Source organism: Pseudophryne corroboree, unplaced genomic scaffold, assembly GCF_028390025.1.
Source record: "Pseudophryne corroboree isolate aPseCor3 unplaced genomic scaffold, aPseCor3.hap2 scaffold_322, whole genome shotgun sequence".
Classification (NCBI taxonomy): domain Eukaryota; kingdom Metazoa; phylum Chordata; class Amphibia; order Anura; family Myobatrachidae; genus Pseudophryne; species Pseudophryne corroboree.
The window spans coordinates 489186-510231 of NW_026969903.1; the positions used below are offsets into that span (position 1 = coordinate 489186).

Here is a 21046-nt window from a genome sequence, read left to right on the forward strand (position 1 = left end):
TCAGGTGCTGCGTATGTGTGTGTGTGTCAGGTGCTGCGTGTCTGTGTCAGGTGCTGCGTGTCTGCGTGTGTGTGTCAGGTGCTGCGTGTCTGCGTGTGTGTGTCAGGTGCTGCATGTCTGCGTGTGTGTGTCAGGTGCTGCGTGTGTGTGTGTGTGTCAGGTGCTGCGTGTCTGCGTGTGTGTGTCAGGTGCTGCGTGTCTGCGTGTGTGTGTCAGGCGCTGCATGTCTGTGTGTCAGGTGCTGCGTGTGTGTGTGTGTGTGTGTGTGTCAGGTGCTGTGTGTGTGTCAGGTGCTGCGTGCCGTGTGCGTGTGTCAGGTGCGTGAGTGTGCGTGTGTCAGGTGCGTGAGTGTGTGTGTGTCAGGTGCGTGAGTGTGTGTGTGTGTGTCAGGTGCGTGAGTGTGTGTGTCAGGTGCGTGAGTGTGTGTGTGTCAGGCGCTGCGTGTCTGTGTGTGTCAGGCGCTGCGTGTCTGTGTGTGTCAGGCGCTGCGTGTGAGTGTGTGCGTGTGTGTCAGGTCCGTGTGAGTGTCCGATGCTGCGTCTGTGTGTGTGTGTCAGGTGCTGCGTGTGTGCGTGTGTGTCAGGCGCTGTGTGTGCGTGTGTCAGGCGCTGCAGGGAGGGCGGGGGGGGACGGACACACAGCAGGGAGGGCGGGGGGAGAACGGACACACAGCAGAGAGGAGGAGGGGGGGTGGACGGACACAGCGGGAGGAGGGGGGGTGGCCGGACACAGCGGGAGGAGGGGGGGTGGCCGGACACAGCGGGAGGAGGGGGGGGTGGCCGGACACAGCGGGAGGGGGGGGTGGACGGACACAGCGGGAGGGGGGGTGGACGGACACAGCGGGAGGGGGGGTGGCCGGACACAGCGGGAGGGGGGGGTGGCCGGACACAGCGGAAGGAGGGGAGGGTGGCCGGACACAGCGGGAGGAGGGGAGGGTGGCCGGACACAGCGGGAGGGGGGGGGGTGGCCAGACACAGCGGGAGTGGGGGGGGTGGCCGGTCACAGCGGGAGGGGGGGGTGGCCGGACACAGCGGGAGGTAGGGGGTGGACGGACACAGCGAGAGGGGGGGGTGGCCGGACACAGCGGGAGGGGGGGTGGCCGGACACAGCGGGAGGAGGGGAGGGTGGCCGGACACAGCGGGAGGAGGGGAGGGTGGCCGGACACACAGCAGGGAGGGCGCGGGGGGGAACACACTGCAGGGAGGAGGGGGGGACACACAGCAGGGAGGGCAAGGGGGGGGGCGACGGACACACAGCAGGGGGGGGAGACGGACACACAGCAGGGAGGGCGAGAGGGGGAAGGGGGGGTGACTGGTGACCATAGAGACCTTGATAAATACCGCATACTGCAGGGAGGGAGGGCCGGACACAGCGGGAGGAGGAGGAGGGAGGAGTGGCCGGACACAGCTGCCCGAGACGCCTCCTACTGCCAGCCGCACCACAGACGCGGGGAGGAGATGCAGGCAGCCACCAGGGAAGGTCCGGCGGGCGGCCGGGCACACAGCGGGCAAGCGGGCGGGCGAGCGGGCGAGCGGGCGGGCGGGCGGGCGGGAGGGGAGGGTGGCCGGGCGGGCGAGAGGGGAGGGTGGCCGGACACGCGGGGGAGAAGTGGAAGCTGGGTACACAGCGGTGGGCTGCCTGACAGAACTCACCCAGTGCTACGCAGCTCCGGCGATCTCCTCCCGCTTCATGGACCTCAATGAACTCACACGCCGGGAACCGCTGGCTGTCCTCCTGCAGCTCCACGTGACTCCTTCCCGCTCTGTCTCCTCGTGCCCAACTGCCAGAGCTACTCTCTGTACACCCCCTGCTGGCGGTCACTGCGCAGGCGCAATAAATTGAAATGCCCTATCTCTATAATGGGGCATATTTCTCTTAATTAAAAAAAACCCTATAACTTTCTGAAAAACCACAACCCCAAAAGGCACTACACTGGGGCATACTCTATCTAGTAAAACAAACCCCAAGTCTTAATTCGTCCTCTATATTGAGTTATGCCTTCCCAAAAAAATCTTCATTCACTCTATAGGAAAACGTTGTCAAAAAGCCACAGAGGGAGTGGCAGAAAAAAACTGACAGTTGGAACTTTAGCTTACTCCCAATTCCTCATTTTTTATTATTTTGCCCTGAAATTTGGCCTGCAGCAGCGGGTGACGATTCTACGCGTCCATGCCAAATTTCAGCTCAGTACGTCCTATCAGTTTTGAGGTGTAGCCCCTCAAACACCATGCCCCCATCTCAGAAGTTCCCTATGGGAGAATTCCGTTTGTTCGATTCAGCCTTAATATAAGGGCACGACCGTGCCCTTATAATTGACAGTATTGTTTTCTTTCAAAAATCCACTTAATTTTCTTTACCCGATTATTAAAATGGTAATTGACAAAAAACAAACTACATTGTCACCAGAAGAGCAATACAAAATGTACAAGTGATATATTAAAATCATCTTTCCAGCTTGAATTTCAATGATGCATTGGGGCAACGATTTTGTGAGAAACATCTTCACCCTTAAATAAAGATTTTCTTAATTCCTTACCTGTGTGCTAATTAGATATCACCTTGTTTTCACATTAAACAGACTTCCACATGAGAAAACAGCAAAGATGCAGTGGCGTTAATGTTTCCTGGTGTCAACCTGTATTATTTCCGTAGACATTGAAATGAGGATGCATCTTGCTGCCTTTCCAATGAAGCAAGTTTAATTTAGTAATAGGTGAAAAACCATCCCTACAAAGATGTTAATCAGATACTTGGCTTTGTGGACACTTTTCAGAGAACAAATTTGTTATCATAAAAATAAAGCCAGAAAATGAAGAGCTGTTTAATCACTCAATTGGATTTTTCTGCCAGCATATTTCTTTTTCTCTGCAACCCACTGCTAAATTGTGCTTCCTAGCTGTTTTTATAAAATCACTGAATCAAATCTAACTCTGATTACATCAGAGAAGGCCAGGTACCCTACACCATAACAGGGGTTTTCGAAATTTTGACTTGTCTACTTAAAGATCAAAAAAATCTGATAACAAGGTCAATTACATCCCTGGGTGGGATTGAACCACCAACCTTTTGGTTAATAGCCGTACACACTAAGTGATTGCGCCACAGCGACACTTTGCAAAAGTACATACTGACAAAGGCTAATAAGCATTCATCTAGAACGTTTCCTATAAAAACTTTAAATAGTCAATAATCTGGAGAGTTTTTGTAAGATGTTTCTTCCATCAACCAATGAAGAAACACATTGGTACTTTCCCATGATGAGTGAGTGCTTCAGGATCTCTTGCACTTACATGTGCAGCAGAGTACTGTAATGGAAGCATGCTGGGTCCATAACCCAGAGGTAGGCAGATTGAAACTATCCTCTGCTATATGCATTTTTTTTTGTTAATTCAAGTAATCCAAAACTGGGATTGATATTTTTGCTCTTTTATTTTTACTTAAAGTACAATAACTTTTACCATTTTAATTTGTTTTAATAGTATATTGACAGTATTGTTTTCTTTCAAAAATCCAATTAATTTTCTTTACCCGATTATTAAAATGGTAATTGACAAAAACAAACTACATTGTCACCAGAAGAGCAATACAAAATGTACAAGTGATATATTAAAATCATCTTTCCAGCTTAAATTTCAATGATGCATTGGGGCAACGATTTTGTGAGAAACATCTTCACCCTTAAATAAAGATTTTCTTAATTCCTTACCTGTGTGCTAATTAGATATCACCTTGTTTTCACATTAAACAGACTTCCACATGAGAAAACAGCAAAGATGCAGTGGCGTTAATGTTTCCTGGTGTCAACCTGTATTATTTCCGTAGATATTGAAATGAGGATGCATCTTGCTGCCTTTCCAATGAAGCAAGTTTAATTTAGTAATAGGTGAAAAACCATCCCTACAAAGATGTTAATCAGATACTTGGCTTTGTGGACACTTTTCAGAGAACAAATTTGTTATCATAAAAATAAAGCCAGAAAATGAAGAGCTGTTTAATCACTCAATTGGATTTTTCTGCCAGCATTTTTCTTTTTCTCTGCAACCCACTGCTAAATTGTGCTTCCTAGCTGTTTTTTTTTATAAAATCACTTAATCAAATCTAACTCTGATTACATCAGAGAAGGCCAGGTACCCTACACCATAAGAGGGGGTTTGCAATTTTGACTTGTCTACTTAAATATCACCAAAATCTGATCACAAGGTCAATTACGTCCCTGGGTGGGATTGAACCACCAACCTTTTGATTAATAGCTGAACACACTAACCGATTGCGCCACAGAGACACTTTGCAAAAAGTATATACTGACAAAGACTAATAAGCATTCATCTAGAACGTTTCCTAGAAAAACTTTAAAAAGTCAATAATCTGGAGAGTGTTTGTAAGATGTTTATTCCAGCAACCAATGAAGAAACACATTGGTACTTTCGCATGATGAGTGAGTGCTTCAGGATCTCTTGCACTTACATGTGCAGCAGAGTACTGCAATGGAAGCATGCTGGGTCCATAACCCAGAGGTAGGCAGATTGAAACTATCCTTTGCTATATGCATTTTTTTTTTGTTCATTAAAGTAATCCAAAACTGGGATTGATATTTTAGCTTTTATTTTTACTTAAAGTACAATAACTTTTACCATTTTAATTTGTTTTAATAGTATATTGACAGTATTGTTTTCTTTCAAAAATCCACTTAATTTTCTTTACCCTATTATTAAAATGGTAATTGACAAAAACAAACTACATTGTCACCAGAAGAGCAATACAAAATGTACAAGTGATATATTAAAATCATCTTTCCAGCTTGAATTTCAATGATGCATTGGGGCAACGATTTTGTGAGAAACATCTTCACCCTTAAATAAAGATTTTCTTAATTCCTTACCTGTGTGCTAATTAGATATCACCTTGTTTTCACATTAAACAGACTTCCACATGAGAAAGCAGCAAGGATGCAGTGGCGTTAATGTTTCCTGGTGTCAACCTGTATTATTTCAGTAGATATTGAAATGAGGATGCATCTTGCTGCCTTTCCAATGAAGCAAGTTTAATTTAGTAATAGGTGAAAAACCATCCCTACAAATATGTTAATCAGATACTTGGCTTTGTGGACACTTTTCAGAGAACAAATTAGTTAGCATAAAAATAAAGCCAGAAAATGAAGAGCTGTTTAATCACTCAATTGGATTTTTCTGCCAGCATATTTCTTTTTCTCTGCAACCCACTGCTAAATTGTGCTTCCTAGCTGTTTTTATAAAATCACTGAATCAAATCTAACTCTGATTACATCAGAGAAGGCCAGGTACCCTACACCATAACAGGGGGTTTGAAATTTTGACTTGTCTACTTAAAGATCACCAAAATCTGATAACAATGTCAATTAAGTCCCTGGGTGGGATTGAACCACCAACCTTTTGGTTAATAGCCTTACACACTAACTGATTGCGCCACAGTGACACTTTGCAAAAGTACATACTGACAAAGGCTAATAAGCATTCATCTAGAACGATTCCTAGAAACATTTTAAAAAGTCAATAATGTGGAGAGTTTTTGTATGATGTTTCTTCCATCAACCAATGAAGAAACACATTGGTACTTTCCCATGATGAGTGAGTGCTTCAGGATCTCTTGCACTTACATGTGCAGCAGAGTACTGTAATGGAAGCATGCTGGGTCCATAACCCAGAGGTAGGCAGATTGAAACTATCCTCTGCTATATGCATTTTTTTTTTGTTAATTAAAGTAATCCAAAACTGGGATTGATATTTTTGCTCTTTTATTTTTACTTAAAGTACAATAACTTTTACCATTTTAATTTGTTTTAATAGTATATTGACAGTATTGTTTTCTTTCAAAAATCCAATTAATTTTCTTTACCCGATTATTAAAATGGTAATTGACAAAAGCAAACTACATTGTCACCAGAAGAGCAATACAAAATGTACAAGTGATATATTAAAATCATCTTTCCAGCTTGAATTTCAATGATGCATTGGGGCAACGATTTTGTGAGAAACATCTTCACCCTTAAATAAAGATTTTCTTAATTCCTTACCTGTGTGCTAATTAGATATCACCTTGTTTTCACATTAAACAGACTTCCACATGAGAAAGCAGCAAGGATGCAGTGGCGTTAATGTTTCCTGGTGTCAACCTGTATTATTTCAGTAGATATTGAAATGAGGATGCATCTTGCTGCCTTTCCAATGAAGCAAGTTTAATTTAGTAATAGGTGAAAAACCATCCCTACAAAGATGTTAATCAGATACTTGGCTTTGTGGACACTTTTCAGAGAACAAATTTGTTAGCATAAAAATAAAGCCAGAAAATGAAGAGCTGTTTAATCAGTCAATTGGATTTTTTTGCCAGCATATTTCTTTTTCTCTGCAACCCACTGCTAAATTGTGCTTCCTAGCTGTTTTTATAAAATCACTGAATCAAATCTAACTCTGATTACAGCAGAGAAGGCCAGGTACCCTACACCATAACAGGGGTTTTCGAAATTTTGACTTGTCTACTTAAATATCACCAAAATCTGATCACAAGGTCAATTACGTCCCTGGGTGGGATTGAACCACCAACCTTTTGATTAATAGCTGAACACACTAACCGATTGCGCCACAGAGACACTTTGCAAAAAGTACATACTGACAAAGACTAATAAGCATTCATCTAGAACGTTTCCTAGAAAAACTTTAAATAGTCAATAATCTGGAGAGTTTTTGTAAGATGTTTCTTCCATCAACCAATGAAGAAACACATTGGTACTTTCCCATGATGAGTGAGTGCTTCAGGATCTCTTGCACTTACATGTGCAGCAGAGTACTGTAATGGAAGCATGCTGGGTCCATAACCCAGAGGTAGGCAGATTGAAACTATCCTCTGCTATATGCATTTTTTTTTGTTAATTAAAGTAATCCAAAACTGGGATTGATATTTTTGCTCTTTTATTTTTACTTAAAGTACAATAACTTTTACCATTTTAATTTGTTTTAATAGTATATTGACAGTATTGTTTTCTTTCAAAAATCCAATTAATTTTCTTTACCCGATTATTAAAATGGTAATTGACAAAAACAAACTACATTGTCACCAGAAGAGCAATACAAAATGTACAAGTGATATATTAAAATCATCTTTCCAGCTTGAATTTCAATGATGCATTGGGGCAACGATTTTGTGAGAAACATCTTCACCCTTAAATAAAGATTTTCTTAATTCCTTACCTGTGTGCTAATTAGATATCACCTTGTTTTCACATTAAACAGACTTCCACATGAGAAAGCAGCAAGGATGCAGTGGCGTTAATGTTTCCTGGTGTCAACCTGTATTATTTCAGTAGATATTGAAATGAGGATGCATCTTGCTGCCTTTCCAATGAAGCAAGTTTAATTTAGTAATAGGTGAAAAACCATCCCTACAAATATGTTAATCAGATACTTGGCTTTGTGGACACTTTTCAGAGAACAAATTAGTTAGCATAAAAATAAAGCCAGAAAATGAAGAGCTGTTTAATCACTCAATTGGATTTTTCTGCCAGCATATTTCTTTTTCTCTGCAACCCACTGCTAAATTGTGCTTCCTAGCTGTTTTTATAAAATCACTGAATCAAATCTAACTCTGATTACATCAGAGAAGGCCAGGTACCCTACACCATAACAGGGGGTTTGAAATTTTGACTTGTCTACTTAAAGATCACCAAAATCTGATAACAAGGTCAATTAAGTCCCTGGGTGGGATTGAACCACCAACCTTTTGGTTAATAGCCTTACACACTAACTGATTGCGCCACAGCGACACTTTGCAAAAGTACATACTGACAAAGGCTAATAAGCATTCATCTAGAACGATTCCTAGAAACATTTTAAAAAGTCAATAATGTGGAGAGTTTTTGTATGATGTTTCTTCCATCAACCAATGAAGAAACACATTGGTACTTTCCCATGATGAGTGAGTGCTTCAGGATCTCTTGCACTTACATGTGCAGCAGAGTACTGTAATGGAAGCATGCTGGGTCCATAACCCAGAGGTAGGCAGATTGAAACTATCCTCTGCTATATGCATTTTTTTTTGTTAATTAAAGTAATCCAAAACTGGGATTGATATTTTTGCTCTTTTATTTTTACTTAAAGTACAATAACTTTTACCATTTTAATTTGTTTTAATAGTATATTGACAGTATTGTTTTCTTTCAAAAATCCAATTAATTTTCTTTACCCGATTATTAAAATGGTAATTGACAAAAGCAAACTACATTGTCACCAGAAGAGCAATACAAAATGTACAAGTGATATATTAAAATCATCTTTCCAGCTTGAATTTCAATGATGCATTGGGGCAACGATTTTGTGAGAAACATCTTCACCCTTAAATAAAGATTTTCTTAATTCCTTACCTGTGTGCTAATTAGATATCACCTTGTTTTCACATTAAACAGACTTCCACATGAGAAAGCAGCAAGGATGCAGTGGCGTTAATGTTTCCTGGTGTCAACCTGTATTATTTCAGTAGATATTGAAATGAGGATGCATCTTGCTGCCTTTCCAATGAAGCAAGTTTAATTTAGTAATAGGTGAAAAACCATCCCTACAAAGATGTTAATCAGATACTTGGCTTTGTGGACACTTTTCAGAGAACAAATTAGTTAGCATAAAAATAAAGCCAGAAAATGAAGAGCTGTTTAATCACTCAATTGGATTTTTCTGCCAGCATATTTCTTTTTCTCTGCAACCCACTGCTAAATTGTGCTTCCTAGCTGTTTTTATAAAATTACTGAATCAAATCTAACTCTGATTACATCAGAGAAGGCCAGGTACCCTACACCATAACAGGGGGTTTGAAATTTTGACTTGTCTACTTAAAGATCACCAAAATCTGATAACAAGGTCAATTAAGTCCCTGGGTGGGATTGAACCACCAACCTTTTGGTTAATAGCCTTACACACTAACTGATTGCGCCACAGCGACACTTTGCAAAAGTACATACTGACAAAGGCTAATAAGCATTCATCTAGAACGATTCCTAGAAACATTTTAAAAAGTCAATAATGTGGAGAGTTTTTGTAAGATGTTTCTTCCATCAACCAATGAAGAAACACATTGGTACTTTCCCATGATGAGTGAGTGCTTCAGGATCTCTTGCACTTACATGTGCAGCAGAGTACTGTAATGGAAGCATGCTGGGTCCATAACCCAGAGGTAGGCAGATTGAAACTATCCTCTGCTATATGCAATTTTTTTTGTTAATTAAAGTAATCCAAAACTGGGATTGATATTTTTGCTCTTTTATTTTTACTTAAAGTACAATAACTTTTACCATTTTAATTTGTTTTAATAGTATATTGACAGTATTGTTTTCTTTCAAAAATCCAATTAATTTTCTTTACCCGATTATTAAAATGGTAATTGACAAAAACAAACTACATTGTCACCAGAAGAGCAATACAAAATGTACAAGTGATATATTAAAATCATCTTTCCAGCTTGAATTTCAATGATGCATTGGGGCAACGATTTTGTGAGAAACATCTTCACCCTTAAATAAAGATTTTCTTAATTCCTTACCTGTGTGCTAATTAGATATCACCTTGTTTTCACATTAAACAGACTTCCACATGAGAAAACAGCAAAGATGCAGTGGCGTTAATGTTTCCTGGTGTCAACCTGTATTATTTCCGTAGATATTGAAATGAGGATGCATCTTGCTGCCTTTCCAATGAAGCAAGTTTAATTTAGTAATAGGTGAAAAACCATCCCTACAAAGATGTTAATCAGATACTTGGCTTTGTGGACACTTTTCAGAGAACAAATTTGTTATCATAAAAATAAAGCCAGAAAATGAAGAGCTGTTTAATCACTCAATTGGATTTTTCTGCCAGCATTTTTCTTTTTCTCTGCAACCCACTGCTAAATTGTGCTTCCTAGCTGATTTTTTATAAAATCACTTAAACAAATCTAACTCTGATTACATCAGAGAAGGCCAGGTACCCTACACCATAAGAGGGGGTTTGCAATTTTGACTCGTCTACTTAAATATCACCAAAATCTGATCACAAGGTCAATTACGTCCCTGGGTGGGATTGAACCACCAACCTTTTGATTAATAGCTGAACACACTAACCGATTGCGCCACAGAGACACTTTGCAAAAAGTACATACTGACAAAGACTAATAAGCATTCATCTAGAACGTTTCCTAGAAAAACTTTAAAAAGTCAATAATCTGGAGAGTTTTTGTAAGATGTTTCTTCCAGCAACCAATGAAGAAACACATTGGTACTTTCGCATGATGAGTGAGTGCTTCAGGATCTCTTGCACTTACATGTGCAGCAGAGTACTGCAATGGAAGCATGCTGGGCCCATAACCCAGAGGTAGGCAGATTGAAACTATCCTTTGCTATATGCATTTTTTTTTTGTTCATTAAAGTAATCCAAAACTGGGATTGATATTTTAGCTTTTATTTTTACTTAAAGTACAATAACTTTTACCATTTTAATTTGTTTTAATAGTATATTGACAGTATTGTTTTCTTTCAAAAATCCACTTAATTTTCTTTACCCTATTATTAAAATGGTAATTGACAAAAACAAACTACATTGTCACCAGAAGAGCAATACAAAATGTACAAGTGATATATTAAAATCATCTTTCCAGCTTGAATTTCAATGATGCATTGGGGCAACGATTTTGTGAGAAACATCTTCACCCTTAAATAAAGATTTTCTTAATTCCTTACCTGTGTGCTAATTAGATATCACCTTGTTTTCACATTAAACAGACTTCCACATGAGAAAACAGCAAAGATGCAGTGGCGTTAATGTTTCCTGGTGTCAACCTGTATTATTTCCGTAGATATTGAAATGAGGATGCATCTTGCTGCCTTTCCAATGAAGCAAGTTTAATTTAGTAATAGGTGAAAAAACATCCCTACAAAGATGTTAATCAGATACTTGGCTTTGTGGACACTTTTCAGAGAACAAATTTGTTATCATAAAAATAAAGCCAGAAAATGAAGAGCTGTTTAATCACTCAATTGGATTTTTCTGCCAGCATTTTTCTTTTTCTCTGCAACCCACTGCTAAATTGTGCTTCCTAGCTGTTTTTTTATAAAATCACTTAATCAAATCTGATTACATCAGAGAAGGCCAGGTACCCTACACCATAAGAGGGGGTTTGCAATTTTGACTTGTCTACTTAAATATCACCAAAATCTGATTACAAGGTCAATTACGTCCCTGGGTGGGATTGAACCACCAACCTTTTGATTCATAGCTGAACACACTATCCGATTGCGCCACAGAGACACTTTGCGAAAAGTACATACTGACAAAGATTAATAAGCATTCATCTAGAACGTTTCCTAGAAAAACTTTAAAAAGTCAATAATCTGGAGAGTTTTTGTAAGATGTTTCTTCCAGCAACCAATGAAGAAACACATTGGTACTTTCGCATGATGAGTGAGTGCTTCAGGATCTCTTGCACTTACATGTGCAGCAGAGTACTGCAATGGAAGCATGCTGGGCCCATAACCCAGAGGTAGGCAGATTGAAACTATCCTTTGCTATATGCATTTTTTTTTTGTTCATTAAAGTAATCCAAAACTGGGGTTGATATTTTAGCTTTTATTTTTACTTAAAGTACAATAACTTTTACCATTTTAATTTGTTTTAGTGCAAATGGCATATCAGCAGTCAGCACTAACTGGTGACATGCCATTTGTACAAGTAAGCCATGTGTGACTAATATATAAACATACTTTATTAAATAACACCTCAAACTATCATACCCAGGATTCAAACCTATAACCTGTTGAATTCTAATCAAACACCCTACCCATGGAGCTACTTGATCCTGCATCTTTTCTAACCTCCAAAAACAGATTCAGTTGCATTTTCCAGCGTGTTTTGTTTGCGCCTTTGCAAATGTCTTACATCGACAAACTTATTTAGTACTATTTTGCAAATAGGGTTACATTGTCGCAACATTGTGTTCCCTAATTGCTTGATTTTTTAAATGCAACAATGCAGACACCTGATAATTGCTCTGTGGAGTCTTATTTTGTGTTTTGTGTTTAGTCTTTAGATCTGAATTTGAATGTACTTGTGAACTAACTTAATTTCCTACTTCTAAATTCATTCCTAAATTCACTACTTACATGAATCCTGTAGTTGGGCATTTTGGGACTTCGATTGTGGGCATTGTTTTGTGTCCAGACCAGCAGCAGGTGGTGTGCATTTGCTGGAAAGGCATCGAAGACCTCCGATATGCTGCATCTCCTGATGTGTGTCTCCCTCAAGTGGCTGTCAGCAAATGCCTGCTAGACACCCCATTCCAAGCTGATTGTGACATCATGGAACATGCATCATAGAACAGGCATGCTAAAACATGGGTCTTCAACCTGCGACCCTCCAGCTGCTGTGGAACTACACATCCCAGCATGCCCTGCCTCAGTTTTAGCATACCTTAATAGCAAAACTGTGGCAGGGCATGCTGGGATGTGTAGTTTCACAGCAGCTGGAGGGCCACAGGATGAAGACCCATGTGCTAGAGCCAAGCCGCAGGTACATTGAATGCTAGCAAGCTGAATATTTAAATCCTTTTTGTTCCGCAGCATTCCAATGCGGAAGATTCCATGGAACCAGAGATCCTTCCATTGAGAAGGACATGCTGCCTGGATGACTACACTGTGCAAATTAAATCACGGAGCCAGTTGGCTTGTGGGTGGCTCTGGTGACTGGGTGGTTGGGTGGGTGGTGTGTCGGAAGTGGAGCGCATGCAAATGATTGTGTATCATCCAGCTAGTGAGAGAGAAAACTCATGCAGGAGTGTGCCTGCTTGTCAGTGGGTTATGCACCTTGCCAGACGTTAAATCTACATAGAGCAGCTGGAGGGGACAAGAGCAGGTTTGCAAAATATAGATAGAAGAGCATATATGCTGGCGCATTCTCCATGATTGTGTCAGCTTATGTTTTGGTGCACTGCACTTTCCTCCACTAAGTTTTAGCCATTTTTGTTAAGCTCAAGTGTAGTTGCTTCTCGGCCTTTTGGCTGTGATCTTGTATCGTGGTTGAAGGGTCTGCTGGAGGGAGGGATTGTTTTCTTCATTGGCGAAAGACCAAAGATATTCCAGGATGGAAGGCTTGGGAACACTATCTGTTTTTCAGTTGTGGAAGAGCACAGAGGTCGGATTGGACTACATTCTATAGTAAAGGATATCTTTCTATTTATTGACCCTCCCCTTATATGTGTCTGTGTTACAATAAAGCTTCGGTTTTGTGAATCCCTCACCCTCTTACACTCCACACCCATAGCCTTATTAACTGTTGTATTATTGTATAGTTTAAATGTATAGTGCAGTTCATGATTTATAGTGTAGACTGGCCTGTGCTGTAGTTCTTGAACTGTACTATACCGTCAGCATTTGTATTGTGTTTTGGCTGTGCTGCAACACTGTATTTATGTGTGCAATGTTTATGTATGTTTTTTTTTATGTCAATAAAGACTGCTTTTTCAAGCCAATATCTGAAAACAATCAATGTTTATCTTTGATGGCAATAAAAGTGGTATGATATTTGATGCTTTTGAAATCCAATATCTGATATGTCCCCTATCTGGGAACCATATATTAAATGGCTTTTCAGAAAAGGGAGATGGGAGAAGAGCTTTCAGTACTTGTAGGACCGATGCACATAAAGAAGCAAAAAAACATACATAAACATTACACACATAAGTACCGCGTTGCGGCACAGCCAAAACACAATAGAAATGCTGATGGTATAGTACAGTTCAAGAACTACAGCACAGGCCAGCCTACACTATAAATCATGAACTGCACTATACATTTAAACTGTACAATAATACAACAGTTAATAAGGCTATGGGTGTGGAGTGTAAGAGGGTGAGGGAATCACAAGCCCGAAGCTTTATTGAAAGACTGACACATATAAGGGGAGGATTAATAAATAGAAAGACATCCTTTACTATAGAATGTAGTCCAATCCGGTCTTTCAACTCTTCCACAATTGAAAAACGGATAGTGTTCCCAAGCCTTCCATCCTGGAATATCTTTGGTCTTTCGCCAATGAAGAAAGCAATCCCTCCCTCCAGCAGACCCTTCAACCACAATACAAGATCACAGCCAAAAGGCCGAGAAGCAACTACACTTGAGCTTAACAAAAATGGCTAAAACTTAGTGGAGGAAAGTGCAGTGCACCAAAACATAAGCTGACACAATCATGGAGAATGCGCCAGCATATATGCTCTTCTATCTATATTTTGCAAACATGCTCTTGTCCCCTCCAGCTGCTCTATGTAGATTTAACGTCTGGCAAGGTGCATAACCCACTGACAAGCAGGCACACTCCTGCATGAGTTTTCACTCTCACTAGCTGGATGATACACAATCATTTGCATGTGCTCCACCTCCGACACACCACCCACCCAACCACCCAGTCACCAGAGCCACCCACAAACCAACTGGCTCCGTGATTTAATTTGCACAGTGTAGTCATCCAGGCAGCATGTCCTTCTCAATGGAAGGATCTCTGGTTCCATGGAATCTTCCGCATTGGAATGCTGCGGAACAAAAAGGATTTAAATATTCAGCTTGCTAGCATTCAATGTACCTGCGGCTTGGCTCTAGCACATGGGTCTTCATCCTGTGGCCCTCCAGCTGCTGTGAAACTACACATCCCAGCATGCCCTGCCACAGTTTTGCTATAAGGTATGCTAAAACTGAGGCAGGGCATGCTGGGATGTGTAGTTCCACAGCAGCTGGAGGGTCGCAGGTTGAAGACCCATGTTTTAGCATGCCTGTTCTATGATGCATGTTCCGTGATGTCACAATCAGCTTGGAATGGGGTGTCTAGCAGGCATTTGCTGACAGCCACTTGAGGGAGACACACATCAGGAGATGCAGCATATCGGAGGTCTTCGATGCCTTTCCAGCAAATGCACACCACCTGCTGCTGGTCTGGACACAAAACAATGCCCACAATCGAAGTCCCAAAATGCCCAACTACAGGATTCATGTAAGTAGTGAATTTAGGAATGAATTTAGAAGTAGGAAATTAAGTTAGTTCACAAGTACATTCAAATTCAGATCTAAAGTCTAGGTAGGCCTCACGTCCTGGCAGCCGCCAGCATTTAAAAATGCCTTGATTAGAGGTACGGAATTAAATGTAGATAAGAAGTAGACACAAAATAAGACTCCGCAGAGCAGTTATCAGGTGTTTTTATCAATTGTTGCATTTAAAAAATCAAGCAATTAGGGAACACAATGTTGCAACAATGTAACCCTATTTGCAAAATAGTACTAAATAAGTTTGTCGATGTAAGACATTTGCAAAGGCGCATCCAAAACACGCTGGAAAATGCTACTGAATCTGTTTTTGGAGGCTAGAATAGGAAATGTGCATCGGTCCTACAAGTACTGAAAGCTCTTCTCCCATCTCCCTTTTCTGAAAAGCCATTTAATATATGGTTCCCAGATAGGGGACATATCAGATATTGCCTTTCAAAAGCAGCAAATATCATACCACTTCTATTGCCATCAAAGATAAACATTGATTGTTTTCAGATATTGGATTGAAAAAGCAGTCTTTATTGACATAAAGAAGCAAAAAAACATACATAAACATTACACACATAAGTACTGTGTTGCAGCACAGCCAAAACACAATACAAATGCTGTCGGTATAGTACAGTTCAAGAACTACAGCACAGGTCAGCCTACACTATAAATCATGAACTGCACTATACATTTAAACAATACAATAGTTAATAAGGCTATGGGTGTGGAGTGTAAGAGGGTGACGGAATCACAAGCCCAAAGCTTTATTGAAAGACAGACACATATAAAGGGAGGATTAATAAATACAAAGATACCCTTTACTATAGAATGTAGTCCAATCCGGTCTTTCAACTCTTCCACAACTGAAAAACGGATAGTGTTCCCAAGCCTTCCATCCTGGAATATCTTCAGTCTCTCGCCAATGAAGAAAACAATCCCTCCAGCAGACTCTTCAACCACAATACAATATCACAGCCAAAAGAGCGAGAAGCAACTACACTTGCGTTTAAACAAAATGGCTAAAACTTAGTGAAAGTGCAGTGCACCAAAACATAAGCTGACACAATCATGGAGAATGCGCCAGCATATATGCTCTTCTGTCTATATTTTCCAAACCTGCTCTTGTCCCCTCCAGTTGCTCCATGTAGATTTGACGTCTGGCAAGGTGCATAACTCACTGACAAGCAGGCACACTCCTGCATGAGTTTTCTCTCTCACTAGCTGGATGATACACATTCATTTGCATGTGCTCCACCTCCGACACACCGCCCACCCAACCACCCAGTCACCAGAGCCACCCACAAGCCAACTGGCTCCGTGATTTAATTTGCACAGTGCAGTCATCCAGGCAGCATGTCCTTCTCAATGGAATAATCTCTGGTTCCATGGAATCTTCCGCATTGGAATGCTGCGGAACAAAAAGGATTTAAACATTCAGCTTGCTAGCATTCAATGTACCTGCGGTTTGGTTCTAGCACATGGGTCTTCATCCTGTTGCCCTCCAGCTGCTGTGAAACTACACATCCCAGCATGCCCTGCTACAGTTTTGCTTTTAAGGTATGCTAAAACTGAGGCAGGGCATGCTGGGATATGTAGTTCCACAGCAGCTGGAGGGTCGCAGGTTTGAAGACCCATGTTCTAGCATGCCTGTTCTATGATGCATGTTCCGTGATGTCACAATCAGCTTGGAATGGGGTGTCTAGCATGCATTTGCTGACAGCCACTTGAGGCAGACACACATCAGGAGATGCAGCATATCGGAGGTCTTCGATGCCTTTCCAGCAAATGCACACCACCAGCTGCTGGTCTGGACACAAAACAATGCCCACAATTGAAGGCTCAAAATGCCCAACTACAGGATTAATGTAAGTAGTGAATTTAGGAATGAATTTAGAAGTAGGAAATTAAGTTAGTTCACAAGTACATTCAAATTCAGATCTAAAGACTAGGTAGGCCTCACGTCCTGGCAGCACCCAGCATTTAAAAATGCCTTGATTATAGGTAGGGAATTAAATGTAGATAAGAAGTAGACACAAAAGAAGACTCCACAGAGCAATTATCAGGTGTCTTTATCAATTTTTGCATTTAAAAAATCAAGCAATTAGGGAACACAATGTTGCGACAATGTAACCCTATTTGCAAAATAGTACTAAATAAGTTTGTCGATGTAAGACATTTGCAAAGGCGCAAACAAAACACGCTGGAAAATGCAACTGAATCTGTTTTTGGAGGTTAGAATAGATGCAGGATCAAGTAGCTCAATGGGTAGGGTGTTTGATTAGAATTTAACAGGTTATTGGTTTGAATCCTGGGTATGATAGTTTGAGGTGTTATTTAATAAAGTATGTTTATATATTAGTCACACATGGCTTACTTGTACAAATGGCATGTCACCAGTTAGTGCTGACTGCTGATATGCCATTTACACAAACATGCCATGTGTGACTGTATATGCATTTAAGGAGGGCACCCCTGCAAAACCACAAACCATTGAGTGTCAAGTATACTAGATATATCTTCATATCTCATGTGCTTTCTCTGAGACCAATCTTGTTATGCCCCTTCCCCACAAGGCATGCGCCTTTTGTCCATATTGCAAAAATGGGGGGGAGGGCATATAATTCTCTGTCACAGGGCACCAAAAAGTCTAGTTATGGCTCTGGTATGCATTATGTAATCTGGCAGACCATCTCTCCAACACTGGCTGGTTGGAATAGAAATCCGGTTATCTATGTGAGCAAATGACCATCAACGATTTACTCTCAAACACTAAAAAATGGACAAAAATGGTCCCCTAAACAAATTGGTTAAATTTTGGGTTTAACCAATTTGTGTAATGACCATTTTTGACCACTTTTCTAGTGTTTGGGAGCAAATGGTTAATTGACATTTGCTCCTATACATTACCAGATTTTCATTCCATCCATCCAGACTGGATAGATAGCCTGACAGATAATTGTGTAGTGTACGCCCAGGATAACTGTTAGTCATGCTTTATTTTATGGCGGCACATAAATGGGTGGACAGATCCAGGGCAAGCACTGCCCACTCATGCATAGTTGTCAACTGATGTGAAGTTCCAGGGGGCAATCTCAGTTATAAAGAGAAGTATCTGGAAATTGTCCCTAGTTAAAAAAAAAAAATTTGATCAACTCCATTTATTTAGTATGATATCCCAGGTGATAGGATGCCAGCAGTCAGAACAACATACTTTATTAAATAACACATCTCAAACTACCATACCCAGGATTCAAACCTATAACCTGTTGAATTCTAATCAAACACCCTACCTATTGAGCTATTTGATCCTGCATAAAAATTGTGAACATTATATGAAGCTATTGGTACTTTGCAAAAAAAAAGAATCAGCATTACAACGCAGCAGATCCATGCAGTTTGCAGCCACACACTACATGTATCTGCTCAGCCACAATGCTGATTATTTCTTCACAAAGTACAAGGTGAGCTCCAAACAGAATTCTCTAGCTTAGAATTATACCTTTCTTTGCCAAACCTAGAAGTCGGGCCCCCCACCCTGGGATCCCCCAGAGGGAGGCCTGCACCGTCATGCGGCAGGCTTGTCCGTTTTGGAAGCAGGCTGATGGGCAGCCCAGGATTGCTTCAGTCTGGGCTTGGCAGGTCTGGAAACATGAGCTTGCTTTGGGTATGCCTGACCTTGGGTACGCTTTACCTGGAGGATGAAAGGGCCAAGAAAAGTACTTTTAGCCTTCTGCGTGGTAGGAGTCATACTAGGTAGGCAAGCTGTTTTAGCAGTAGCCAGATCAGCTACAATCTTATTGAGGTCTTCTCCAAAAGGAGATTCAACTGAGGCAGCACAAGGGAACTCTCATCTGGGGACAACAACTGCAGGGAGAACACATATTTTCAGATGAACATGGTAGGGCAGAAGGCTGCCTAATACTGAAGCACCCCCAAACAACAAATCAAATGCAACTTACTTGACAGAGATGTGCCTGAGCAACGGCCCTCCCCAGCCCTATCCCAAATCATACTTATTTTGCATAGGAGATACCATGGTCATGAAGATTGTTCTCCCAGGGTTAGGTTCATTCATTGCATTCTGGGTATGCTGACCCCTGTGATTTCCCCAAATGTGGGAAACTCGACTGCATTATTTGTGGTAGTGGGGGACTGTGTTTGTGCTTTCCTCTGGTCAGCTCTGGTAAAATTCAGATTTCTTTGTCTCAGATCTTCCTCTAGCCTTGTTCTTCTTTCGAGAGTTCCCTTGTGCTGCCTCAGTTGGATCTCCTTCACTTGACAGGGGGGTGCCCGAGCAGCGACCCTCCCCAGCTCTAGCCCAACTCCTACTTACCTGCCAGGTGAGATACTATGATCATGAAGTTGCTTCTCCCAGGGCAAGGCTCACCCATTGCACTCTGGGTGTGCTGCCCCTGCGATTTCCCCAAATGTGGGAAACTTGACTGCATAATTTGAGTTTTCCCTGGTCGGCTCTCATGTAATTCAGATCTCTTTGTCTCAGGTCTCTCTCCAGCCTAGTTTGCTGTCTGGTTCCACTTCTTTTTTCTTGAGCCCCTCCCTTCTATACCCTTGTGCACTATCCTGACTTCTCCTCCCGTCTGCTTACTTTGTGCCTCCCAATGCACAATGCAAACTACGGGTAGTGCTGCAGGGCCCACACCCTTTTACTTGCTTTACAGAGCAGCTCTGGAGCTGTTACAGTGCCCAGCTGCTGCAAGAAATCAGCTTGAATGCTTCAGGGGCTGGGGAATGGCCAACATGAGCCCCACACCGAAGGAGGGTGGGGGTGCTTAATGCGAACTAGGGGTCATCCAAGCACCACAAAAGGCCTCCATGCCCTGCACGCTCCTTTTCTCTTTTCATATGCAGACGAGGGTTGAAGCCAACTTTGACCCACTGCTTGGATGACATCACCATATTCAAATCCATCTGCTGCAGGCCATCCCCCAGGAATGCTTGCACTAGTTGTTGCATTTGGTTTGTTGTTTGGGGGTGCTTCAGTATTAGGCAGCCTTCTGCCACCCCATGTTCATCTGAAAATATGTGTTCTCCCTGCAGTTGTTGTCCCCAGATGAGAGTTCCCTTGTGCTGCCTCAGTTGAATCTCCTTTACTTGACAGAGATGTGCCTGAGCAGCGGCCCTCCCCAGCCCTATCCCAAATCATACTTATTTTGCATAGGAGATACTATTGTCATGAAGATTGTTTTCCCAGGGTGAGGTTCATTCATTGCATTCTGGGTATGCTGACCCCTGTGATTTCCCCAAATGTGGGAAACTCGACTGCATTATTTGTGGTAGTGGTGGACTGTGTTTGTGCTTTCCTCTGGTCAGCTCTGGTAAAGTCAGATTTCTTTGTCTCAGATCTTCCTCTAGCCTTGTTCTTCTTTTGAGAGTTCCCTTGTGCTGCCTCAGTTGGATCTCCTTCACTTGAAAGGTAGTGCCCGAGCAGCGACCCTCCCCAGCTCTAGCCCAACTCCTACTAACCTGCCAGGTGAGATACTATGATCATGAAGGTGCTTCTCCCAGGGCAAGGCTCACCCATTGCACTCTGGGTGTGCTGCCCCTTGCGATTTCCCCAAATGTGGGAAACTTGACTGCATAATTTGTGTTTCCCCTGGACGGCTCTCGTATAATTCAGATCTCTTTGTCTCAGGTCTCTCTCCAGCCTAGTATGCTGTCTGTTTCCACTTCTCTTTTCTTGAGCCCCTCCCTTCTATAACCTTGTGCACTATCCTGACTTCTCCTCCCGTCTGCTTACTTTGTGCCTTCCAATGCACAATGCAAACTACAGGTAGTGCTGCAGGGCCCACACCCTTTTACTTGCCTTACAGAGCAGCTCTGGAGCTGTTACAGTACCTAGCTGCTGCAAGAAATCAGCTTGAATGCTTCAGGGGCTGGGGCATGGCCAACATGAGCCCCACACCGAAGGAGGGTGGGGGTGTTTAATGCGAACTAGGGGTCATCCAAGCGTCGCAAAAGGCC

General features: G+C 41.8%; 4 non-coding genes across 4 annotated transcripts; all 4 read left to right on the forward strand.

Moving 5' to 3' along the window:
* The first annotated feature begins 19073 nt into the window (after positions 1-19073).
* On the forward strand, positions 19074-19237 carry LOC135018251 (U1 spliceosomal RNA). The gene has a single exon (XR_010215968.1). It is a non-coding gene; the product is annotated as a U1 spliceosomal RNA (small nuclear RNA).
* Positions 19238-19389: 152 nt separating this feature from the next.
* On the forward strand, positions 19390-19552 carry LOC135018433 (U1 spliceosomal RNA). Its single transcript, XR_010216137.1, has one exon. It is a non-coding gene; the product is annotated as a U1 spliceosomal RNA (small nuclear RNA).
* Positions 19553-20226: 674 nt separating this feature from the next.
* LOC135018278 (U1 spliceosomal RNA) lies at positions 20227-20390 on the forward strand. The gene has a single exon (XR_010215994.1). It is a non-coding gene; the product is annotated as a U1 spliceosomal RNA (small nuclear RNA).
* A 150-nt stretch (positions 20391-20540) lies between these two features.
* LOC135018353 (U1 spliceosomal RNA) lies at positions 20541-20704 on the forward strand. The gene has a single exon (XR_010216064.1). It is a non-coding gene; the product is annotated as a U1 spliceosomal RNA (small nuclear RNA).
* The last annotated feature ends 342 nt before the right edge of the window (positions 20705-21046 follow it).